Source organism: Lepisma saccharinum, chromosome 25, assembly GCF_977018435.1.
Source record: "Lepisma saccharinum chromosome 25, izLepSacc3.1, whole genome shotgun sequence".
Lineage (NCBI taxonomy): Eukaryota > Metazoa > Arthropoda > Insecta > Zygentoma > Lepismatidae > Lepisma > Lepisma saccharinum.
In genome coordinates this window covers 20,114,989-20,139,431 of record NC_139253.1, presented here as the reverse complement: position 1 = coordinate 20,139,431, position 24,443 = coordinate 20,114,989, and the positions used below count along the sequence as shown (strand labels likewise).

At 38.3% G+C, this 24,443-nt stretch overlaps 1 long non-coding RNA gene across 1 annotated transcript; it reads left to right on the top strand.

Annotated features, from left to right (window-relative positions):
* The first annotated feature begins 4,378 nt into the window (after positions 1-4,378).
* Positions 4,379-8,125, top strand: LOC145978655 (uncharacterized). The gene is made up of 4 exons (XR_014440733.1): positions 4,379-4,532; positions 5,645-5,806; positions 6,405-6,531; positions 7,888-8,125. It is a non-coding gene; the product is annotated as an uncharacterized LOC145978655 (long non-coding RNA).
* Positions 8,126-24,443: the final 16,318 nt, after the last annotated feature.

The following is a 24,443-nucleotide window of genomic DNA, read 5'->3' as shown; positions in this document are numbered from 1 at the left end:
CGCGCTATTTTTGACTTTTCGGCTCCTTCCACCTGAAGTGTTTCCATCTTAAAGATGAAAACTCTGAATGTGTAGGCAAGTTGTTCTCTATCATATTTATCTTATTTGTCCCATCATCTTTACTTCTAGCTTTCGTTTGGGGTCACCTCTACATTTATATTACACCCTCTTCATTAATCTAATAAGTCTTGTAAAATATAAAAATACAAAGAGAATGCCAAATGAATTCAAATTGAAACACATAGTGCAACACTGGAAGAGAGAAGAGCGTGATTCACTCCAGCTCGCTGGTGATCCTTCGAACTGCGCATGTCCGTTTTGACGAGACGGCCTTCCTCCAGTCTCAGACTGCAAGTATTTTCGCCATATGTACGCGTCGAGCTTCTGCTAGCCATCCTAAGCTTTTAGCATGGTAGGGGTTGGCTTGCGGAGGTTCAGCGGAGACTTTGCACGAAACGGAACTAGAGGGGAGCTTAGTGGCTCTGGCCCGCGGTTTCTCCTTCTCACTAAGAGAATTTGGCACTCTACGCTTATGAACTTCTCAGTTATTGTTTATTTTGTATATTACTGGGGGTTCACTGCACATTTGCGCTATACAGCCAACCGCGCCTGCCTTATCCTTACTTCGTTCGGATTTTCATAGCTAACTTGGAAAACGATGCCATTTATAATTTTATATCTGCTCTTTATCTTAGACATCCTTGTTTTCTTGTTTCCTTCCTCTCCTTCCAACACCTTGATAATATCCCTTAATTCCTCATCTTCCTCTGTTCCAACTCGCCATTCCTCTTCTTTAATACCATTTACTTCTTCCTCAGCGATAGCGTTGATTTCTAGCCTAATCACTTCCTCTGGTTCCTGATTTCTCTTCAAAGGTGCTCTGCTTAGAGTATCTGCAACATGGTTTTCTTTTCCTTTTATATCCATTACATCAAAACTGCACTGTTGTAGTAAGATCGCCCATCTCGTCAGCCTTGCATTCCACTGTCTTGCAGAATTTAACCAAACTAGACTCTTATGATCACATACCACCTTGAATCTTCTGCCTTTCAGATATGCAGAGAACTTTTCTATTCCAAATATTATCGCCAGACACTCTAGCTCACTTATCGTATACGCTCTTTCGAAGTTCTTCAAGCTTCTGCTGGCATATTGATTACATTCTCTTCGTTGAGTCATTTCTCTAAAATAGGTATGCTCCCAATCCAATGTTCGATGCATCTGTGCCTAAAAAGAACATTTTCCCAAAATCAGGTTGGTTTATGGCTGGCGCTTGTATAAGGTCTTGCTTAAGTCTTTGGAAAGCCTCCTCTTCGTCTCCTTCCCATTTCCATTTTATATGTTTTCTGAGAAGTTCATATAATGGCTTGGCTTTGCTTGCGAAATTGGGTATAAATTTTGATCGCCAATTACATACTCCCAGGAATCTTTGAAGTTGTTTCCTTGTGTTTGGCCTTGGGAAATTGGTTATCGCGTCATTTTTGTCTGGGCACATCTATTTCACCTCCAGATACTACATGATCTAGGAAAAGTATTTCCTTCCTTGCAAAAGAGCATTTTTCCAATTTGACAGTAAATCCTGCTTCTGCCAATTTACTTAATATTCAATCTATTTTTTTCTGTGTGTGTCTCCCAATCTTTCGTATGTATACACATATCATCCACATATATACCAAGCCATTCTCTTGTTTCTATACTAAATATTCTATTTAGAGCCGCCATAAAAGCCGATACTGATGAATTTAGACCGTATGGGAGCCTTCTAAATTGACATAACCTTGATCCACATCGAAAAGCTGTATATTTTCTAGACTCTTCTATTTCTACCTGAAAGTATCCCAAAGTCATATCAAACGATGTGAAGTATATGCTGCCTGAAAAAGTATGTAGTAATTCATTTATTCTTTCTACTTGATTTCTGGTAAGTAGCACGTGTTTATTTAGCTCCCTTAAATCCAGTACGGGTCTCACACCTCCGTCCGGTTTCTCTACCACGTGCATTGGGCTTACATGTACGCTATTGGAGTTCTCTACGAGGGTCACTATTTATATTTTGAGCCTAACAATGAAAAAACAGGAATTTGGCATTGAAAACTGCTTTATTGTTTTTTTAAGTATTCTCCTTTATGGTCAATACACGTTTGCATTCGTTCGAACCATTTGTCAAAGCAGTTTTTCCAATCTTCTTGAGACACCTCCATAATATGGTTTTTGAACGCATCAACGGCGTCTTCCGCCAACGAAAATCGTTGTCCACGCAATTTATTCTTGACATTCGGGAACAAGAAGAAGTCATTGGGTGCCAATTCAGGACGGTGGATGACCCATCAATTCGATTTTTTGACTGTTCATAAAGTCGGTTGTTAGACGAGATGTGTGACAGCTGGCATTGTCTTGATGAAGAATGATCCGACTGCGTTTGTTTGTTTTCCGTATTTGACCGAAGACCTCTGGCAAACAAATTGTTCTGTACCATTCAGAGTTGACCGTTCTACGTTCCTCTAAAGGCACAGTTGCCACATAACCAGTTTTCCCGAAAAAACCGGCGACCATTTGTTTCGATTTGCTTCGAGCGCGAACAACTTTTGTTGGATTGGGTTCATCTTGAAACACCCATACAGTCGACTGCTGTTTACGTTCCGGCTCATATGCATATATCCATGATTCGTCACCTGTTACAATCTTATATACGTCTTTTGAAGCACCACGATTGTATTTATTGAGCATTTGTTTGCACCAATTGACGCGAGCGTCTTTTTGAATTTTTGTCAAATTGTGTGGGATCCAACGAGAACATACTTTTCTCACAGCTAAATGATCATGTAATATTTTATATATGCTGGTGGAACTAATGCCTATGGTTGCCTCAATCTCACAGTATGTCACATGACGATCTTGCAGTATTAGGTTTTGCACAGCATCAATGTTTTATTGAACAACAACTGATTTTGAACGACCTTCGCGAATCTCGTCGGTGAGCGAATGGCGGCCACGAGTAAATTCGTTATACCAGCGTTTCACAGTGGCAAAGGACGGGGCTTAATCGCCAAATGTGGAAGTAAGTTGATCGATGCACTCTTGTCTTGATAATCCACGTCGAAAATCGTAAAAAATCATCGCACGAAAATGTTCACGAGTTAATTCCATTTTATTGTTGTCGCGCAATCTCCAAGGCAACATAAACAACACAAATGAAGCTATTGACAAAACATTTGAAGTACGTTATGGTCAATAATGCCAGACGATTCCGTGCAAACGTCAAATCGCGCCTAACTTCAATCAGTGTTACCAAGGCTCAAAATATAAATAGTGACCCTCGTATTATCCCCCAACTTAACCATTTCTTCAATTCCCTTTCTACGTGTTCTCTCTGTGCAAAGGGTATAGGATATTGCTTTGACACTATTGAACTCGCTGTGTCTACCTCAATCCTATAGGACATCCGTCACTCCTGGGCGTTGGCTAAATATTCCCCTATGTCTCAACAAAATATATCTTAATTCTTCTTTTTCAATTTCCGAGATCCAATGACACTCATCCACTTTGGCTTGTATTTCTTCTTTCGATGCCTTGTATTTATGGTCCTCTATTTCGATCTCTCTTTTATATTCACCTTTTACATTTTCAATTATATCATCGTAGTCTTTCTTCTTATACACTGCATCATGTTTCTGATTACAAGACTTTGCTTCCTAATGCCTATTTCGCTCCCGCGACCTTTTATCTCTTCCTCCATAGGGATATCTACTTTCATGTTCTCCATTGATTCTAGATTTAGCCGTTTTTCTTTTATGTGTATGTGCCCATTGTAATTTTCTAAGAATGGTACTCCTAGGATTATATCACACCTCAAACCCTTTATCACCAGAAATTTTACTTCGAAATTAGCTCCTCTGATGCTCATCATGATGCGTACCGTGCCCTGAATTTTGTATTCTTCATTTCCCGCAGCCATAACTAATCTGACTTTGTCCTTTTCAGAAGCATCTAAATTTGCTTGTGGGTATTTCTCTTTAATCCTTTGCCAACATTATTACTCCTTTGCCAACATTATTACTTCGACAACGCTCGCACAATCAATCAAGCATTTAACCTTAATTTCTATGATTTCTGCTTCCACATACAATGATCTTCCAGGTTTTAAGTTTTCAAAACTCGGCTCTCCAATTGAAAATAACTTCAGAATTCCTTCTTCATTTATCGTATGGTCTCCCTTCATATAGTCATCATTTTCCTTTGCTCTCACACCTGGGGCCTAAGTCTTGAACTGTCAACACGTTAAGGTCTAACGAGTTCGTGACGTTTTTGTCAAGAAAGGCTAACGAATGCCATTTAGTGTAGTCTCCACTCTTCGTTAACGAATATGGTTACGGACGCGCTAACAGAAAACGAGTGGAACCTACTCACAAGCCAGGCACCTACCGAGTTCGTTCACGGCTGCAGATTTTCAAGATGGACACTATCAGCTGTTGCGGATGATGGTTTTGAAGAAAGAAGAATTGCAAGCCCACTTCGTTTCAGTCGTATTTCGAGTAAGTACGTCATGTTAGTATGTTATTAATATTATTGGGTATGAACATAAGGACAATTGGAACAAATCTGGGGGAGAGTGAAATACGTATGTATTGTGAATTGTTTCTACGATGTACCTAAAGAATTAAATACTTCGTGCCATTTTCCTTCTTATTGTTAATTACATTGTTCCACGTACTTTGTAAGAATTAGAGCTGATATTTTTGCAACATTCCTTAAGCTTAGCAATCGCGAAATAAAATACTACTGCAAAATATATTTTGATACACCTGGGAAATGTATGCCAACATTCCACCAACGTCACATCAAAATGTAAAATAACGATGCCGCACAAAATAAGAACAATTAATTTTCTGCAACATATTGTCCTGTTGCAACCAGTAAATGAAATTACGGTACTATAAAATACATCAATTAGGCACCACTACCATATGTTATATATAGGGGGAAAAAATGGTACACATGATTTATACAGTACGTGAACTGATGATAAAGATTTTAAAGGAAATTTTGACACTATGTTTTAAGTTGTATTAATTGCAGGTCGAGTGTACTAAATTACGTACTCCCTCGAATTTCCAGGAAAAATTCCCCATGGAAAGATTAACTGTTGTTAAGACTATATCAGAAGCTTGGGGGCATAGAAACGTATATTTACAGAGTTACGGACATTAGAATTTATCCCAAATCTATTTTTTTATCACGACGGGAATGTAAAATTATCTTTTTTTTATTGTAATCACAAAATCTAACCTAAACGCCTAAGCACCAGTAAAAGTGAAAGTACTCCATTCGGTTGCTCAGACACTGGTGAGAGAAAACCTTTTTTTGTGACAAAAATGTCATTAGTAATGTATATATGTGTGTGTGCATGGGAGGGGGGTACTTGGTATACTGTATTCATAACCATCAATTGAAAAGGGGAAAATATTTTTTTTCTATATGAAACCATCAACAGAATGCACTCAGTTTAACTACCTTATGTCATGTGTTGATAGTGGGTAGCATGAATTTATTTTAAGCATGAAAATCTTTTAGTCAGTGGGAACTGTTTGATAGAAGTTTCCTTGTAAGAGAATTTATATTTATTTTTTCTGAAATAATTTTATAGGTGCTAGAAGCTCTCATTTTCACAACATGGAGGTACCAGCCAGATGGTTATAGGTCATCAGCCAGTGTATAGAGCAAGTGTGCAGTGCTATGGTGGTTATTGCTCCTCACAATGGATGAAGTTCCCAATGATACAAGCAGATCAGCTGGATGTTAAAAGGAGGTAAGATAGTGTACGTTATTTTTGTTTCATTATAATAACACCTATTGACATCCATCATGTGGTGGGTTTTAGACAGCTTCTACAATAAAATGTAATAAAACATAAATACTGAAATGAGTGGCTGACTGGCCATGTAGGTAGGTATATTGTGCAAGTGAACATGCTAGTTTATTTTCAATACTATCCATATAGTTCTGGATTAGCAAACAAATTTGTATCACTTTTTATCTCGTATTCCTATTTGCATGGACAAAACAATACAATTATAATTGTTAAGACAAACCAAATCAAAGGTGCTCATGGCAATAACAGTTCCAGAGTGATATTCTTTTAATATTTTATTATTTTTTATTGGAACACAGTAAAATGTGAATTTGTGGGGTTTTCAAAACAGTTGCTATTTTCAAATAAATCAGAAGTAAAAAACTGAGTAATGTGTAACATCAGATGGATGGTATTTCTCATTCAGAATAACATGAATATATATATATTTTTTTAAAAAAAATCATTAACTTTGTGCAGTATCTTATTATGATCAATTGTTAATTGTTAACCCAATTATTTGTGCAAAAGTTACAGTACTTTTCCTCTTTTGCAGATAGCCGATTAAAATGAAAATATTGTGACTACTCTCGGTATCCAGGGTGGACACATGAGGAATTCCAACATCAGATACTTTTGTCAATATAAGAATAAGGCAGGTACAAGGAACACTTGGCTGTTAGGTATGTAGATGTTCTAAGTCTGGAATAATTATTGTTAATAATTTTTCCATGAAGTATTTAAATTGCACTCATCTCATATATGAACTGCATTATTAAAGATGTGAAGTACTATGTTTATTACCATTACTGTATTATGAATACATGTGCAATGTTGTTTCATAATTATCTATATTCTACAATAAGTCTAGTATTCTCTTCTCTCACCTTTTTATTATTACAAAATGTGCATTATCCGTAAATTTTAAACTTAAACATTTCTGAGTTCTTCAAATGTTATCAAAACGTTTTATTCTTAGATACAAGTAGTAATAATAATAAGAAGAAGAAACCCTACCAGTATACAACAAGACCATGCTAGGGACAATTTTATGTGGAAGCATTTTTATTAATAGAAATGTTACGTGAATGTTTCATAAAATCATATAACTATTTTTATTCCAGACAATACTTTTCATGGAAGCCTTCACATAACATTCACAGTTAGCATAATCTATAATGTTTGTCACACAATGAGCATGTGATTAAATATGATACATGTTTAATTTGGATATGAATAACAAGATTATTGAAATGTAATAGAATTTGTAGAATGTAAATTGAGGATGTTGTAGGCAAGTTTATAAAACACCTAGGAGTCATAACACATTAGCCCCGTCTAGTTGACTGCACTTTTTGACTCTCTTTGCACTGAAGCGTCTAGTTGGTTGCACGGTGCAACACTGAGTTGTCTAGTTTGTTGATTTGGAGTCAAGTAATGTATTTGGTGTCTGCACTACCTTTCGGACTTGTGTGTGGTCACGTGGTGTGTGCTAACTAATCAAATGACCGTTCAAAGCAGCAGACAGGCATTTGTTGAATCTTCTTAACTGGAACACTGCTTTCCGTCTAGTTGGTTGAACGTGATTTCCTTGCACTACTCTTGACACTGGATACACCTGCACTGCACAGAGTGTAAAAAAGTGCAGCAACTAGATGGGGCTATTACATGTTCATTTGTTCAACATTCCATTTGCTATGGAAATAGAGCTTTTGTGGAACACTTGCGTATTTTTGGAAGTCAAACATTGACATTGCGATTTAAACGAAAGTACTCAAAATTTATATAAATGTGGCACTTTAGAGGATTGCCAAATTTAACATACAGTTTGTTTCATAAGACACTGGGGGGACAATCACCGGATATGTGCACTTTAGATGTTTTGAAGTAAAGCAATAGATTATAGAAGTGCTCATAAGTTAATACTTGAATTCCTGCTGATCCTTTGAAATCTTTTAAGTGAAGTTACTTTCAATTGTTATTGGGATATTTATTATCTACAGTGGAAACTCAGGACAGGCCTTTCTTTATCTTTGCAGGTAACAGTGGGTATCCAGAGGACCATGGGTCATGACACCAATAGATGGTGCTGGTGAAAACACTCTTGAGGTGCATAGCTGTCTAATGCCATTTGGACCATTGGCATCCTAAAACAAAAATGGAGGTGTCTTTTAAAGAACATGGTGCTTCACTATCACCCTCCTATGGCAACAAAAATCAAAGATGGAGGGATGGAAGAAAATTCAGTTTTCCTATCCACTGTCAACTCTGCATGTGTGTGTGTGTGTATGAATCTTCAGATGTGCTTTAATGTTATTAAGTTTGTGTGAAATAGGTTTTCTGTGACATTCTTTTTGAAATATAACATTGTAACAGTACACCAGAACTTTATTTCAATATTGTTAGCAGTGCCAATTCCTCACTTATTTCATTTAATTATTGAATACTTTAAATGGTTCACTTATTTATTTTTACTACCTGCTGGAAAGTTTTCTTGAAGATTGGGACTCAACCAACAGAAAACTAAATATCTGCTTGAGCCAGAATTTTCAGATAATTTTTCAGTAAAATGCACATCAGCCATTTCATATGGCTTGGATGGCTGTTAGAGTCTAGCGCAGATATTTCTGCTGTGCGATGCGCGAAACAACTAAAGAAGCAGTGTTGCTAATGGAGCAGATAGAAAAATCGCATCGCTGCAGTGCGCCGATGAACAGCTGTTACGTACAACAATAAAATAAGAGAATTCAGGTCTATTTAACATTGAGTTTTAAACGTCATGCATTATACCAGGACTAGGATTAATATGTACTAACAAGTGGCTTTTTATGTAGCTACATACATATGGACTAAAAATTCGCAAAATATGAACTAACACATAAGTAAAATTACCAAAAATGCTGCAAAGAAGACTTCTTCATACGATTCCTTATTTGAGTGATTTCAAACAAAATAAATATATATATATATATATATATATATATATATATATATATATATATATATATATATATATATATATATATTATTTTTCATTGCATTAATGCACTGGTGGCGTTCTAACTTTTCACTCCCAAAACCCGTATACACTGGTATGGAACTGCAACGGCAGAGAATAACATGCCAACGTGTTAAACCGCTACAATTGCACCATAACACTCCTCCTCAAGCAGTATTATTATTTCCTCCCTGAGATCGGCGACAGTCGGTTGCCTTTGTTGTACATTTACAAAGGATGCCGGCTTCCACAACAATAACAAGTACATATACTGCCACTGGACGATAAGCTGCGCGGCTTTTTCATTTGTTATGAACCAGGGCCGGCGCTAGTCATTTTGCCTCCCTGGGAGGTGGCGGCTCTATTCGACCCCCCCCCCCCCGGTCATTACGCAGCCACGGAAAATTGAAAATCAATATATTCCTAACTAAAACATCAAAATATAAAATAAATAATGAGACTTCTTATGCTATTTCAATACTATTCAGCGCAAAAGAATATCTCGCTCGATCACAGTTTTCAATAGGCTTATTTTTTTCTTCTCTTCAAATTTTGCCGCTCTTTCGATGGCACGGTACGCCCTCCCCTTCCGCCGGCCCTGCTATGAACTTGGTCAACCATCAAAGCATGGCAATTTTAACACAGAAAACAATATGTATCGCATTAAGCAGCAAAAATGACAGCCTCCTCTATGCAATTTCTACAAGAACACGTGCCGGAGCCAGAGTTGAAATGATGTTGGAGCCACATAATTTATTTATTTTGAATAATTCCAAAATTATGAAATATGAACAATTTGTTGCTGCTGTTCGCTGCTCTCTTGCCAAAATGCTTTATTGGGATGCTAACACCATGACTGGCTTCCTCCTTCATGAACTCGTGCACGTTGCTTAGAATTTCCCGAGCTTGGCTATGCAAGGTTTTTGATTTCAACTTCGACAGAACTGGAGGCATTATGGAATTTAACGTTCATTAGCAAACACACACTTTTACATACACACACGCAATACACGCACACAACGTCAAAACCGGTCAAATACTTAGTATAAAATAAAAATATGGTGCTTCCAATCCAACAAAACTCACCGCCACTTTACCTGCCTTTTCCCCTTACGTGACAGAAATAGTGCTTCATTATTACAGTTGGCAACACTAGTTACTAGCTAGCCAATGAACATGCACTGCATAAAAGAAGCAAGCACTACGCCGTGCTATGTTGCCACATTACCGTCCCTGCCGAACAGTGGGAACCGCGAGCTGGAGCGCTATTCAATTGTTTTCAATGATGTTTGCGCGAGTGTGTCCAGGAATGGAATGACAATATGGCAACAATAGCGAAGGTTTTCGAGCAGGGTAGAACACGTGATGCTAAGAGAGAGGGAGACAAAACGAAAATTCGTTTCTACGCAACGGCAAATTTACGTGTGTGGCACTCTACCTTAAAATATATTTCTTTAAAGAAAGGAGATTTATATTTTCATATGCAAGATGAAACATGAAAAGGTTTATTTTATTCTGTTTAAAGCTTCCCCTTTGCAACAGTTTTTAAGCCTTGTTTGTCGTTATGAAATATCAATGTACTTCATTGCCTTAGTTACTTTTGCCATAAAGTAGTGTTGTTGTAGAACATTGTTATTGCAAGAGCTGTAACAGAACACACACAAGGGTTTTCCTGAAGTTTTAGAAAGCTTATATTACATGCAAAGTTCCCATGTAGTCAGTTTTTTTTTTTTTAACTGCCTTTTCTGTGTACAAAAGGTCTGCATCAGTGTGTATCTGATTTCATGAATACATGTTTCATAATGTACACAATCACCTCCCACTTGATTTAGAAAAGTTTCATTGCAAATATATTTTTCAGTGCTGTTCTATCTAAAATTGGTTTACTTTACTCATTTGCTCACTGACAGTTCAAGCCTCTTCATTGGTGTATTGGAAATGTTGCATGTTGCCATCTTGTAATCAAGGGATTCCATGTTCAATACTCAGCAGAGGCACTTAATGGTTCAGATACCACTTTAAACTGTAGCTTCTTTGTGCATAAAGACGACCTCATGTCATATGTTGCCGTGTGAGAACCAGAGGAACGTAACTCTAAAAAAACCGTGTTTGGAATCAGATTCACCCATGTCCAGCTTTTCTCATTAGTGGTAAATAGGATTTAAGTATCTTCAAATTACTGACTTTTTTATATTCAGACATAATCACTCTTGAAAATTACATAAATTTAAGTTAGGTCCAACTGGTTCTCATACAACAATATTGCAATAGTCATTAATGGGAGGACTTCTTTGAACAGTCTCCCCATTAATAGATTAGTCAAATCTTAATTACCTCAACATCAAGGGGACTCCAGATTTCATTTTCAATCTCTTGAGAGACTTTTTATTATTATTATTTTTACCTTTTGATGCTATATTTCAATTTTCATACGGCATCCACAATAATTTTTATTACATCATCTACTTCAAATGGTATGGGTGCTTCCCCAATGGCATAGTTGTAACATATTTGCTTTGCAATCAAGGGGTTCCAAGTTTGAGAACCGGTGAGGCATAGTGGTTCGGATAGTACTTTAAACTGTAGGTCCAGTCCCAATTAGCCTATCTGTGCACAAAAGTTGACTTAAAACTCCACTCAAAGAGTAAGGGAAATAAGAATGTCATTATAATTCATAAATCTCTTCACATCACTGTCTCGGTACTATAACGACTGAAATAAATAGTTTTGAGGAATTATAGTTCTTGTACCAATCATTAAATAGCATCTAGGAATGCAAAATTTACATGTTAGAGACATTAAAATTGACTGAAAATTTATGAAATGGAAAAACATGTCTTTGGTATTATGTGCCAATGCTCAGAGTTTCCAAAAAAAAAAAAAAACCTGTGTATTGCACTCCCATAATTTCCACAACTTGGATCTCTGTGTAAATTTACAATGCCAGTTCTGTAACTTCTTGGTTCTGTTAGGCATTAATAAGTTACAGCATACAATTTGTCATGCAATTACTGTGTTCTTCCTGCAATGGAGGTGCCATCTAGTTAAGCATATTCACAACTTGCCATAAGCTATTGCATATAACTAGCTAAGGATATCACACCTCCAGAAATGTTAACTTGAATGGCAAGTAGATAGGTTGAGGTACACAATGAAGATTGTGTGGCTGTCATAAACTTCCAGAAGTAACAATTTTCATTTTTGACAAAGCACCTTTATGAAATCAGTAAGTATATTTTCAGATTTTTTTCCCCTTACAGGCCTCAGATTTTTGTCATGTTTTTATCCTAGCTTGTTTCTCCACACCAAATTAAATTTCCTATCTTCTGTGCACACTATGATGATGCTGTCATTTGTCATGTAAATGCATAAAAAACCTAAGGCATATTTTTTAGCAAATTCATTGTATGACAGCATATTTTTGTCATTTTTGAGGTATGTTTTCTGTACATTTCACTGAGGAAAATCACACTTGAATTGGTAATGCAAAGAAATTCTGTATACTTCCATCTCCATTCAATAAATTATGAATTAGTGAGGGGAGGAACCTGGATTTACCAGGAATGTGCCATAAAAGAATTACATCAAAAGGTTGCTTTTGCACTTTAATGTTATGTCAACAATGGATAACTCCTGTATTTCCCAATGTTTGATGTCTTCGTTCGATTTTTCAATATTTTTTTTTGTAAATAAAATTTGGAAAATATAGGATAAAATGCATACATATTCCTACAATGCTCATAGAAAATCACCCCTCATTCACAAACTCCCACAATTACCTACCGAAAATCAATATTCTGCCATTAATAGAGAAGTTGGCAACGGTTCCGAATGTTGAATGGTATTCTATTCTTTTTTCTTTCTTTTTCATTTTTGCAAATTTTATAGATGTATTAGAAAGTAGTTTGGAATACTGGAAACAATATGTGAAGGTAAGTTTGAAGCTTGGAGAAATGAATTAGCACTGTTAAATTCTACACAAAGTATTATTTACCCGAGATACTTCGATTTTTAAAGGAGCTTACACGAGTAGCTGTGATTTGCAGCAAATAATCATTCTTGGTTTCCGGTTATGAAAGACATGGAGTTTAGCAGATTTTCATCAAGGTTCGAAGGGAGTTTTGTGCTTGAGACTGGATGTTTTGTTCACTTAGAGATATTGTTATAATGCTAAGAACCCTAAACCTGACTAACCCAACCTTACAACAAAAGTATTTAGGAATGTTTTATTAATTCTAAGAGCCTTAAATCTAACCTGCTTAACCTAAAACGTAAGATACCAATCAGCTATTTGTTACAAAGACAAGCAAAACATTCATTTTAGGAATATGTGTGTATTTTTGCCATTAAAATTTCGTAAAATATTATTTACCAAGAAAAACCTAACCTTCAATATGTTGCAATATATATATACTCCCAAACAATCATGTAGGTATGTGTGGAGGGGAAAAATCGTTCTTCACACGAGATGCAGCAAGAAATCACTAAAACTATAAAGAATGTGTGGTAACGATGTGTTAATAGATAAAAAAATCGAGCCGTGTAAAAAATACCATTAATTTTGAATTAAACGATCGGAACTTGGACCACATATTTGAAAAACCTCTTTTCATAATAAATTTGAAAGAAACAACCCTCCCTCTCCCTGCCTTCTATGCAGTGAAGAAAACTACTATTACATCTTTAAAAAATATTGGGCTGGACATTCATAACATTGTACAACTTTTTTCTTCCTTTTTTAAGTTGACGTTATTAGCTAATTTGGTAAGTGCATAGATTTGTTTTATTTCTTCTTCCGAAAAATCCGCATGGAGTGCCACTCACATACATACATGAATACGTTACGTTAGTTTATGTTTTATAATAAAATAAATTACTGCCTTGGTCAGCATATTTAGTTTTTCATAATCATGGAAACAAGGCTTAATGGAGTTATAAATGAATATTATCTATTCGAATAAACTCACTATTTATTTTTCCGTGCAGTTTTACATTTAAGATCAATTTCGACATTTGGGCAACTTCATAAGACAGTAAACAAACCACAATCGATTTTTAGGAAGATCGATCGATTCTTCACGACTCTCGATTTCAATTCTCGCCATCTGATTGGTTCTTTGGGTGTAGCCTCTACGACAAACTTGTTTTGAGTGCATCACAGACTATATTCTCAGTCGTTAGCGAGAACTCGTAAGCCATCGAAGTCGGCACTCGTTAACGACCAGTCAGGACTACGATTTTCTCTCCAATCACGAGTTGGGGTGATAACGAAATGGTCGTTTCCGTTCTCACGTATTGAGAGTCGGGACTAAGCACCCTGGGAGTTGCTGCGAGAGCTCTACAAGTTTAGCCTCTCGACCGATTCCACGTTCCTCGACTCCTCATGTATCTGCTGCCACCCAGCATTTCCTACTTCGTTCTGCAAATACTGACATATATAGATCTAAGGTAATAAAAATTGCATAAAGCACTTGAAGTACCTTTCACTCAACCTAACCTACGAGCTTCAGCCTCGGCTGGATGTTTCTCTCAACAGCTGAAAACTGCTTCTTATTCTATTGAAAAAAACTCCCAACATATGCTTCCAATTGCGGTGATACTCTGCAAGGCTTTTCTAGAAGGATACACGAAGTGATGTGATGAATAAAAAATCAATTTGGGATTCTAGTTTGGCGTACAAAAAATTGGAAATGCAGCATTAATTGTATGTGAAACCAGCTTTAAATGGGGCGTTTCAAGAGTTTTAAACCATTTTACCATTTAGGTTCAATATTGTGCATCTTAGTGTCGTGAATTTACATAGATAATTCCAAGCGTTTACCCAATATTTTCAACAGAAATTACATAATTTTATAACAATAAATACAAGGATTTTGTTTCCTCGCATTCTGAAAGTTTGAGGATTTCCCGACTGTAGTGCTGGTGTCGTTTTCCAACACACAACCCTCCTCGTGCGGTTCTCGCATCTGTAAGCTTATCTTTTCTTGCCATCTGGGTTTGTGTTGTTCAGGCAGAGACCTTTATGAAATCAGGGAACTGCATTACTTCAGTGGCTCCTTTCAAAAAACAAGACAGACAGTTTTGAAAGTCGAAGCTCGAAGCAGTGAATCATCATGATTATTATAGTCACACAAATTACGCCAGTATATGAGTCTGATCCGAAGGATGAAGGCAAGTTACGTCGTTCAATTATTCTGTGATTAAAACTCTTCGCTTTTGTTTCTACATATCTACTTTAAGCACTATAATGGGAATAAATATACGCAGTAATCGAATTGAATAAAATCTAGAAAAGAAGGGACAGAGATTCCTATTTTGATATTTTATTCCTTTTACTTCATATAGTTAATAAATACTTCGAAAGTTCAGAGCTCACAGAATCTTTTCAGGCGGAAGGTTTCAAACAATCGCACCGATTTATATTAATTTATTGAAACTCAAAAAAAAAAAAAAATATTCTTTTCGTTGTATAAAACATTCTATTTTAGTTGAAGACAACACACACACACACCCGCACGCACGGACACACACACACACACACACGCACTTACGTGCGCTTGCTGTATCACAGTAAACCACCAATATTATTTAAAATAGGGAGTGGTGTTTACGGAGGGCGCTCAAGTATCAACCTTTCTTCCTCGTAGTACATACCGTGAACTGCATTGCTGCAGATCAATGAGGTTCCGATATGTAAACCCACAGCCAGCGTAATCCTATGACGGGTTCTCTTTTGTTTTGTCCATGTTCCTTCGTGATTGTCCTTTCATTTTATAACCATTCGTCCTCAACGCCGCGATTAAAGCCAAAGTTTTGGAAAACTAGATATTATCGTAGGAATAAAAGGGGAGGATAACAATGAAGCAAAGCAGTAAATGTATCCACAATTTACAAGTTCTTCCCTGTAATATGCATAAATTCACATTTCTTCTTCTATGTATTATTATTATTTAATTGAATAAAGCACTTTCCCTATAAACAATTTCATCTAGCTACTATTCCTCATATTCGTTGCAATTAACCGAATGTAAATAAAGTGACGCAAAAATAAGAAAAATTCAATAAAATTCCAAAACAATGAAGTCAATACTTGTGCCATCAAGTGTCTACGTGTATTTTCATCATGTTGAGTGCATATTTGGCTTTCGTTTTAAAAGTTTTTAGCGTCTATAAATCTGCACCCCTGCTCATTACTCTAAGAAACAACAGCACTACGTGCTTTGTAGCACTGAAGGATGAGAGAGCTCGTTTCATCTTGATGTCAGAGAAACCCTCCCGCGGTTGTAAACACAAGAGGGTGGAAAAGAGCCCAGTGAACCTTCCTGATGCCGACGGTCTGTCCGTTTCTTTTCATCTTTCCTCACGTCGGCTACATCCTAAATGCAAGTGCGCGGGGCGGTAAACCCTCAAATTTGTCTCTGCCAGCCTCAACAAAAGAATCATGAATGTACTTTCTCCAGAAATAGTTTATGACAGGAAATCGGTAGAAAATTTGTTTCACAAATACAATAAATATGCCTCTGTTCGGTGTCGGACTGTTCGGCGAATGTGAACTGGTAGCCTAAGAAAGAAACAAAAGTGGAAAATGCAAAACCCCATTATCCACCCCCCGTGACGGAGTGGTTAGCACATCGCGTCACGACGCCAGTGGTCCCGGCTTTGAATCCCAGTCTGAGCATGTGTGTTTGTGAGTGTTCATTCATCAATTTCATCATATCATCACTCATCCTCATCTTCGCAATTAGCCAAAACGCAAAAGTGGCAGAAAAGCAAAGTAAAATCAATCAATCAAGCAAACCCCCATTACGGGCCTTCCCGACGGTGCAGTGGTAGCGTCGCCGCTTGTAATCAAGAGTTCTTGGGTTCCATATCTGGCGGAGGCACATAGTGGTTCGGATCCTAATTTAAACTGTAGGTCCAGTTCCGATTCATCTTACTTAAAGTGGACTTAAAACGCCAACTCAATAAAGCAAACTCCCACTAAAATTAGCCACGATTGCATTTTTTTTCTGAGTACAATTTTAACCCCCTAGAGTGCAACTAATTATCCAATTTTACAATTCTAACCCCCCGAAAAACAACCTGCGTACGCTGGTGAGTGGCGCGCGTGTCCTACATGAGAGTTATTTGAAATTTAACATCTGTCTGTCTCTCATTCTCTCTCGCTCTCTCTCTTCTATATATACACACACATATTGTTGTTTGTTGGTAATTTTCTTAATGGTTTGACAGAGAAATTTCTGACATTTGGGCTCCCCACACTGATCAACCTAGCTACGTCCCTGAATGCAGCTATAGTATAAAACTTCACATTCACCTCAGTAAACCGCCAAACACGCATTCTCGCAACATATCCTTGTGAGCGAAGCGAGCAAGGAAATTTTTACATCCATTTCTTTGCAGGCTTTCAAGAATATTAATTTAATGCGGTGTCAATACTTTCTTAGGATCCCGAGATATTTAGTCCTGTCCAGCTTCTCTTTTGGCATGTTCATGTGGATACCATATTGCTAAATACAGTCTCAAAAATTTAATGTTGGAACTCTCTCTTCACTACAGAAATCCCTTGACAATCTAAGATTTAACACTTTATCAAGAGCTTCCTATCTCTCCCTTTAAATTTAATTCTCAATCCTACCACCAAACTTTCCATGCCAATTTTATACTTACTGTTGATATTGAAGAGTGGATATTGCCTCCTCCAAAAAATTAATTCTCAGCCTCCACTCCAGAATTTCCGCAACAGTCTAAGACAATAGTAATACACAAGAATTCGATACCCTCCTCAATTTAATGCTCAATCCCCCTCTAACTAAAATACCCGCCATAATCTAAGACCTAGAGTTGGATACTGCCCCCCCCCCCCCAACATTTAATTCATAATCCCGCAGAACCCACGTGTATTTTCTTCATCTAATGGATTAAATATGGTGCATTTAAGGTGTAAAATTGTTACATATATTTTGGAAAAATATATAAATGTTAAATTTTATTTGAAGGGAAAAAATCCCCCAAAAAAATCTTGATGGCGCAGCCTGCGCCATAATCCCCCCCTGTGGGCACCCCTGCAGAGAAGAATACTAGTGTAATTCTTTGTGGTTGCAGTAATAAATTATACTAATCCCGAAGAACACCGTGAAATGAAATATAAGAAAGTGGACAAAGATAAACCACAGACAAAGAAGTCTGACGACAAACTACAATCGGATTAAAAATTATGGATACTCGAGTTTGGACTCGAATTAAAAATTAACCAGTAGAACTACGTAACAACGAGGTATATCAAAATTTAGCTTATTCAATTCTGCGTTAAGCTATGGTAATAATTTTTTTTACCGAGTATACCATCGATTTCTTTTCTTTTTTGTCGTGAGAACAAAAAAAACCTTCCGTTTCTTTTGTCTTTTCCACACGACCGTTCTCTCTGAAGTTCTACAAATAAGAAACTTGTGGCTCGATCGTGATGAAATTTTAATTCAGTGCACGTAGAAAGATTTTAAACACAATTCTAAATTTTCAGTTTTCTTGGTTAATTTTTATGTCAGCCAGATAAAGCCTCTTATAACTTTTGTGAAACAACTTTTCTTAGTATTGGGCAGTCACACAAATATGATTTTGGTCTTGTTGCTCATTGCAGTTGTTTTTAAAATGCATTATCATTGCCAATTCACATTGCGAAACCGATTTTCTACTGAGTTTTATTCAACGGAGTAAAGATGTGTGTGGAACGTCGCAACACTGCAGGTTCTGTCACTACCGGGATGTCCGTGGAAACTGCGTGCTGTGACTGCATAAAAATGCATAAAATAGTAACCAGGAACTTTACTTTTCGTCAACTGGATCTAACATCCATTTTTATTATTCAATAAATAAACAGAAGTTCATGTGACGAAACCTATTCGGATTTATTAAAGTGGGAAAAAGTACGAAAATTATGTTTACAAGGAAATAGTGGCAGAACGGCCAACCATATGACCGCGGCGAAGAGCGTTCCACAAAGAAATTCGGCATGCCCTATTCAAAAAGGCACATGGCAGATGTGTGAAGTTGATGCGCAAGGGATTCCCCAAAGGAAGCGAATGGGTCTGTTGAAGTCATGGGGGTAGGGAAGGGTTTAGCGAGATGTGTTATCCACGGAAAGTGATATGTGGAGACTGACAACCAAGAAGAAAGCAAATATCCGTAGTGGACAACACCATTACGTAGAAAAGCAAATATGGTGGTGGTGCTGCGCTAGGTTGCATATGTGTCGACATGTTCACTGTGTGCACAGTGAAGGTGCCGAGGGAACCACATCTCAGACGATATTCAAACTGTCTGCTATTGACTTCCACACAGAGATGACAACGCCGAATCACCGATTGTCTAGTGCGAGCAAACAACCCCGCGGTGTCTGCTATCGTCGCTGCGACGAGATTAATGCGTACAACGAGATCCTCAGCTGACACGACAGGTGTTTCGTATACGAGGCGTTTCATCTCTCCCCATAGAAAGAAGTCCAGGGGAGTGATGTCCGGCGATCTTGCTGGCCACGGAACAGGCCCACCCCTATAAATACACCGATTGTGGAACAAGCCATTGAGGAAGTGACGCACATTTTGGTCGAAATGTCGTGGTGAAAATTTTTAGATCCAAATTTTTGCAAACTGAAAAAAATATTGATTTAATATGACACAAAAAAATCATGGGGCGTCATGGCATTCTCTTTTACAATTTTCTTCATTTAGATCGTTCGGCGCCCAGGGCCAACTCCCGCCGCCCCCTAGCTACAGCTCTGAACTTGACAAGACTAAGAAAAGCAGATACTGCGAACGTTACGAAATGTATTTTTATTTGTATAAAATTTGATGTCGAGGGGGCCAATGCCCCATTGTGCCACCCTGCAGGTGCTCTTGGCCGTCTGGAATAAATAATGCAAGAAAGATGTGAAAACTAATTCCATCTTTGGTATCCTTTTGTCCTGCTACTCTTAAATTCTACTGCTCGTATAGTCTTGCTTTCTTTTACCTCAATGTTTGCCCCCTAGAATTGATTTCCTTCCAAGGTTGGGGGAGGCAATGCTCATTGCCCACCCACCCCCCCTGTGGTTGCCCCACTGCACCTCCTTCCCCCGTAGTTGCTTTGAACTTTAATCGGCTTGAGTATACTTTATTTTCATTAAGAGTATAATATCGTATAATAAAAGCGATAAGATTCCTCTACACTAAGTTTCTAGGTGAAAGTAGAATTATGTAGGAACATGGACGTCTGGACGTCTGGGAGCAAGGATCACCACACCTTCCCCTTAGAAATCGAATGTCGAGCTAAAAGTATATATTTCACACCTATAATTTGATTTCAGTCATCGAAATTTACATTAGTGCGATAATTTCAAATTCAAGTGTTGATTTTTGAGAGGGCAACACTATTATCGGGGTAATATACCATATGGAAAAATACCTTGCTTGTCCCTCCGTTGAAAAAATCTACAGGCGTCCATGATTAGGGGGGACAACTGCCCCCCCTCCCCTCCCGTGCGCACGCCTATGGCCATGCTATATTGCCACATTACCGTCCCTGCCGAACGGTGTGAACCGCGAGCTGCCCCTATTCAATTGTTTTCAATGATGTTTGCGCGAGTGTGTCCAGGAATGGAATGATAATGTGGCAACGATGGCGAAGGTTGGCGAGCAGAATAGAACACGTGGTGCTAAGAGAGAGGGAGACGAAACGAATATTGGTATCTGCGCAACGGCAAAGATGTGTGTGTTGCACTCTACGTGAAGCACGAATGGCAGCGACCGGTGCTTTCCTGCCGGAAGAAAACTACTGTGTTAGCGCCCCTAGCGGGAAACGCCAATGGTAAGGTAACGCTTCGGCCTTTCTGAATGTGGGTACGTAAAAATATCGACAACACAACATCACGACCAAAAACATCTCCCGGGTCGCCCTTGCTAATCACTCCATAAAACCCTTTCCTACCCCCATGACTTCAACAGCCCCATTCCCTTCCTTTGGGGAATCCCTTGCGCATCAACTTCACACATCTGCCATGTGCCTTTTTGAATAGAGCATGCCGAATTTCTTTGTGGAACGCTCTTCGCCGCGGTCATATGGTTGGCCGTTGTGCCACTATTTCCTTGTAAACGTAATTTTCGTACTTTTCCCAACTTCAATAAACCCGAATGGGTGCCGTTTTCGGCATTTCGTCACATGAACTTCTGTGTTTATTTTCACTTGTAGAATCACCTCCTACGCGTTGAAAACGAATTTTAGAAACACCATGTATATACGACACGGGTATCCAATGATATTTAGGTGGTTGGGGGAGGAGTCACCATGGCCTTGGTTATGTCACCTTACACGAATTTTACAATGTAATATGATTAGTGTTTTGACTCTGACATTAAATTGTTGAACGTTTTAGAAACGGTATTCAATTTCACAGCATTAATAATAGAACTATGCTTGTGTTGATTTTTGTTGGGCCCCTTGCTGCCCTTACCTAGTTCCGACCCTGCAATAAAACGTTTAACTGGAACCAAACCATTTGAATAGAGAGAGTGAGGAGACACAGTTGGATGTGTGTACAGTGGCGCCGATTGGAGGGGGGGCACACTTTTTGCACCTTGCCCCCCTAGTTTTGGAACCCAATCGCCACCACTGTGTGTGTGCTTCAGTCGTAGAGTAGTCATAAGCCCACCCCGCAGCCAGCCTCTCAACTTGTCTTATCTACTACTTTCAACTTTACTGCTTCCTGTCAGGAACATCGCCAGCCATAAATGACCACGTGTGCAAAATATTTCTTCTGGTTGCCAGGCATACGTAAGGTGGGATGTATAAATATTACCAGGTAAACTGTCCATCACTGTTTACATTTATTTTTTCTCTTAAATGTTTTGAAGAAATAGAATTGCACTGATGCTCTTCCAGAAGTTGTCGGCCACTTCATTGACTGTTTAACTTTTTCAACCATTCCTTAAATAAAGCAAAGTAAAAGAATACGATAGTAGATGGATAACTGGTCTGGTAATATTTATCCACCTCACTTTACATCTGCACATATTAGTTGGTCATTTTTCTAAAATATGTAGGGGAAGGCGGTGCAAGCCGGGAAGCAGGCTAAGACGGGGTACGGGGGGCTTTTGTCGAACAAATGGCACTATTCATAGGATGTTCTTGGAACTTCATCAGCACATAGTACTCTTTGTCTCGACAGCCGCTGGTCTCAGTTCGAGACGATGTTCCAGGAAGAATGGACGATGTACGTTTTTCACCTTCTGTTGCAATAATTCGGCAAACTATTTGCTGCTGTAAGTTACAATGGGGTTATTGTTGTGTTATTATTATATTATCTGTCCAGCATGCTTGTCGGATATTGTAAAACATGTTCTTTTCAATTGACACATTTTGTGTTACGGTCTTGTAACCTGATAATGTGACGTTGGAGCATGATGGGGTGAAGCATCTTGCCCCATTCACTGACTGTTGTAGTGACAAATTAGAAATGCAAGTATGAAATCCGACATTTGTTTTACAATTGTGCTTGTTTGAAACACAATTAATATGAAATTAATGAACGATAGTCATATATAATGCAGTTATTTGTTGCAGATGGTTCGCAATTATAAACGGAAGACCACCAGACAAGAATAGTCGGCGATGTCAATGAAAGAGGCTGTAGAAGCAGTTATACTGTACAAGTATCTATGGGCTACTACTCAATTCGCTGCTCGTCAATTCGGCATTCCTCGGACGACATTGGAGAGCCACGTTGCTATAAAAAAAAAAAGCCTGACAAGTTAAGTACTGATATGCGCAGATCGCTGCAGAGCACTTCCTATTACGTCATCCTCCCCACCACTCTTCTACGTACTGGTCTGGCCTTGAGAGTACGAGTGGTGCCAACTCAGCAAAATTAAGTTAAGCTAAAACAAATATGACAAACGATTTTTACTGTGTGGATTGACGGTGCCGGCTCATATCAGTTTATCAGTGGTTCATTTGATTTAATCCGGTCTTTGAAAATGCGTGCGGTGCGAGGATCGTAAACTGTAGTATTACGCATGCGCGTTAAGGTTTATAACGAAGAGGAACGTCTGGGCGAATGACTTCATTTTCTGAATGCGACATCGAGCAGTGGCTTGTTTTTTTTAAAAGCCGAGTGGGATGGGGGTTCTTTTGTTTATCGTACAACAATCGCTACGAGAAGGCAATCTGATAACATGCTTGCCTGTGTTCTTTTTTAAAGCATTGAAATGTTCTTGCTCTTTACTCTTGGCTGCATATTTTTGAAATGCAAAAATCAAATCATGCCGGGTCCAACGAAATACACAATCTGCTCTGGAGAGCCCCTTAGAGATAAATTGTTTACAATGTTGCAACATATTTGCGAAATCAGAAGGAGTTTCATAAACTTAAGTATAATGTTGTCGAGTCCACAAGCGTCGCCACGGGAGTATCTACATGGATGGTTTCTCAAGTTTTAAAAGAATTGGATTGGATTGATTTGTTGTTTTAAGTCCACTTTATGCACAGTAAGGCTAATCGGGACTGGACCTACAGTTTAAAATGAGATCCGAACCACTATGTGCCTCCACCGGGAATCGAACCCGGGACCTCTTGATTACAAGGCGACGACGCAACCACTGCGCCATCGGGGAGGCCAAGTTTTAAAAGAAGAAGAGTCGTTGGCGAAAGGTGAGCTGAATTTCTGTACTCCGACAGGTAGAAAACAGCCCAGGAAAAAGCGAATACAAATTTCGTTGAAAATCCTCAGACCATTCCGCTCCCTCCAGGTTGCAACACTGCGAACCAACGTCGCTGCGGAGAATGGAGTGGGGAAATGTGGTGCGAGATGCGCAACAGCTATTGGCAGCGTCTTGTTTTTAAATTTGTCAAGTTATAATAAGCGAAAGAACCCTGATTACGTTGTGAAAATAGTGTTCGGACCTTATCACAAGGCTGAACTGGCACAATATTTAACAAGAATGGATGCACAGTTATTTGGACTAACAGTTAAAGAACTTGTGAATGTGCATTCGAATTAGCCGAGCGAAACAACATTCAAGCATCCGTTTAATAAAGTAGACTGTTGCTGGAAGAGACCGAGTCAAAGGATTTTGAACAAGCAATTCTACTTTTGTCTGTGAGAAAACCTGAAGCAACAGGAGCAGCACGGGCAATGGGATTTAACGTAGCTAATATGTACCATTGGGTAAACTGTGACTTTTAGACGGGTCAGCTTTTAAGGTGGAAGAAGACAAAAAAGTGTCCTGCCTCTGTTGAAGTTTCCGTAGCAGCAAGGAAGGCTGAAGGAAACCACGAAAAAATAAACCATCGAGAATGGAAGATAAATTCATTTTTTGAAACAAGCGACAGCGCTTTTTCAGTCGCTCAGCCCTCAAAATTCCTTTCACAAACAAGAAAAAGAAAACACACGGGCTGTGATTATAATTCCAATTGACTCTGCAGAACAAAATTGCTAACAAGGGAACTGAAACAAAAATGAAGGTTTTGAAAACAGGAACCAAGAAACTGATTTTATGAAATGTCAGGTCTCGAAATCCGACTTTCCGTACATAGCCAAATTCAAAGGAACATTCTTCTTTGTAGCTG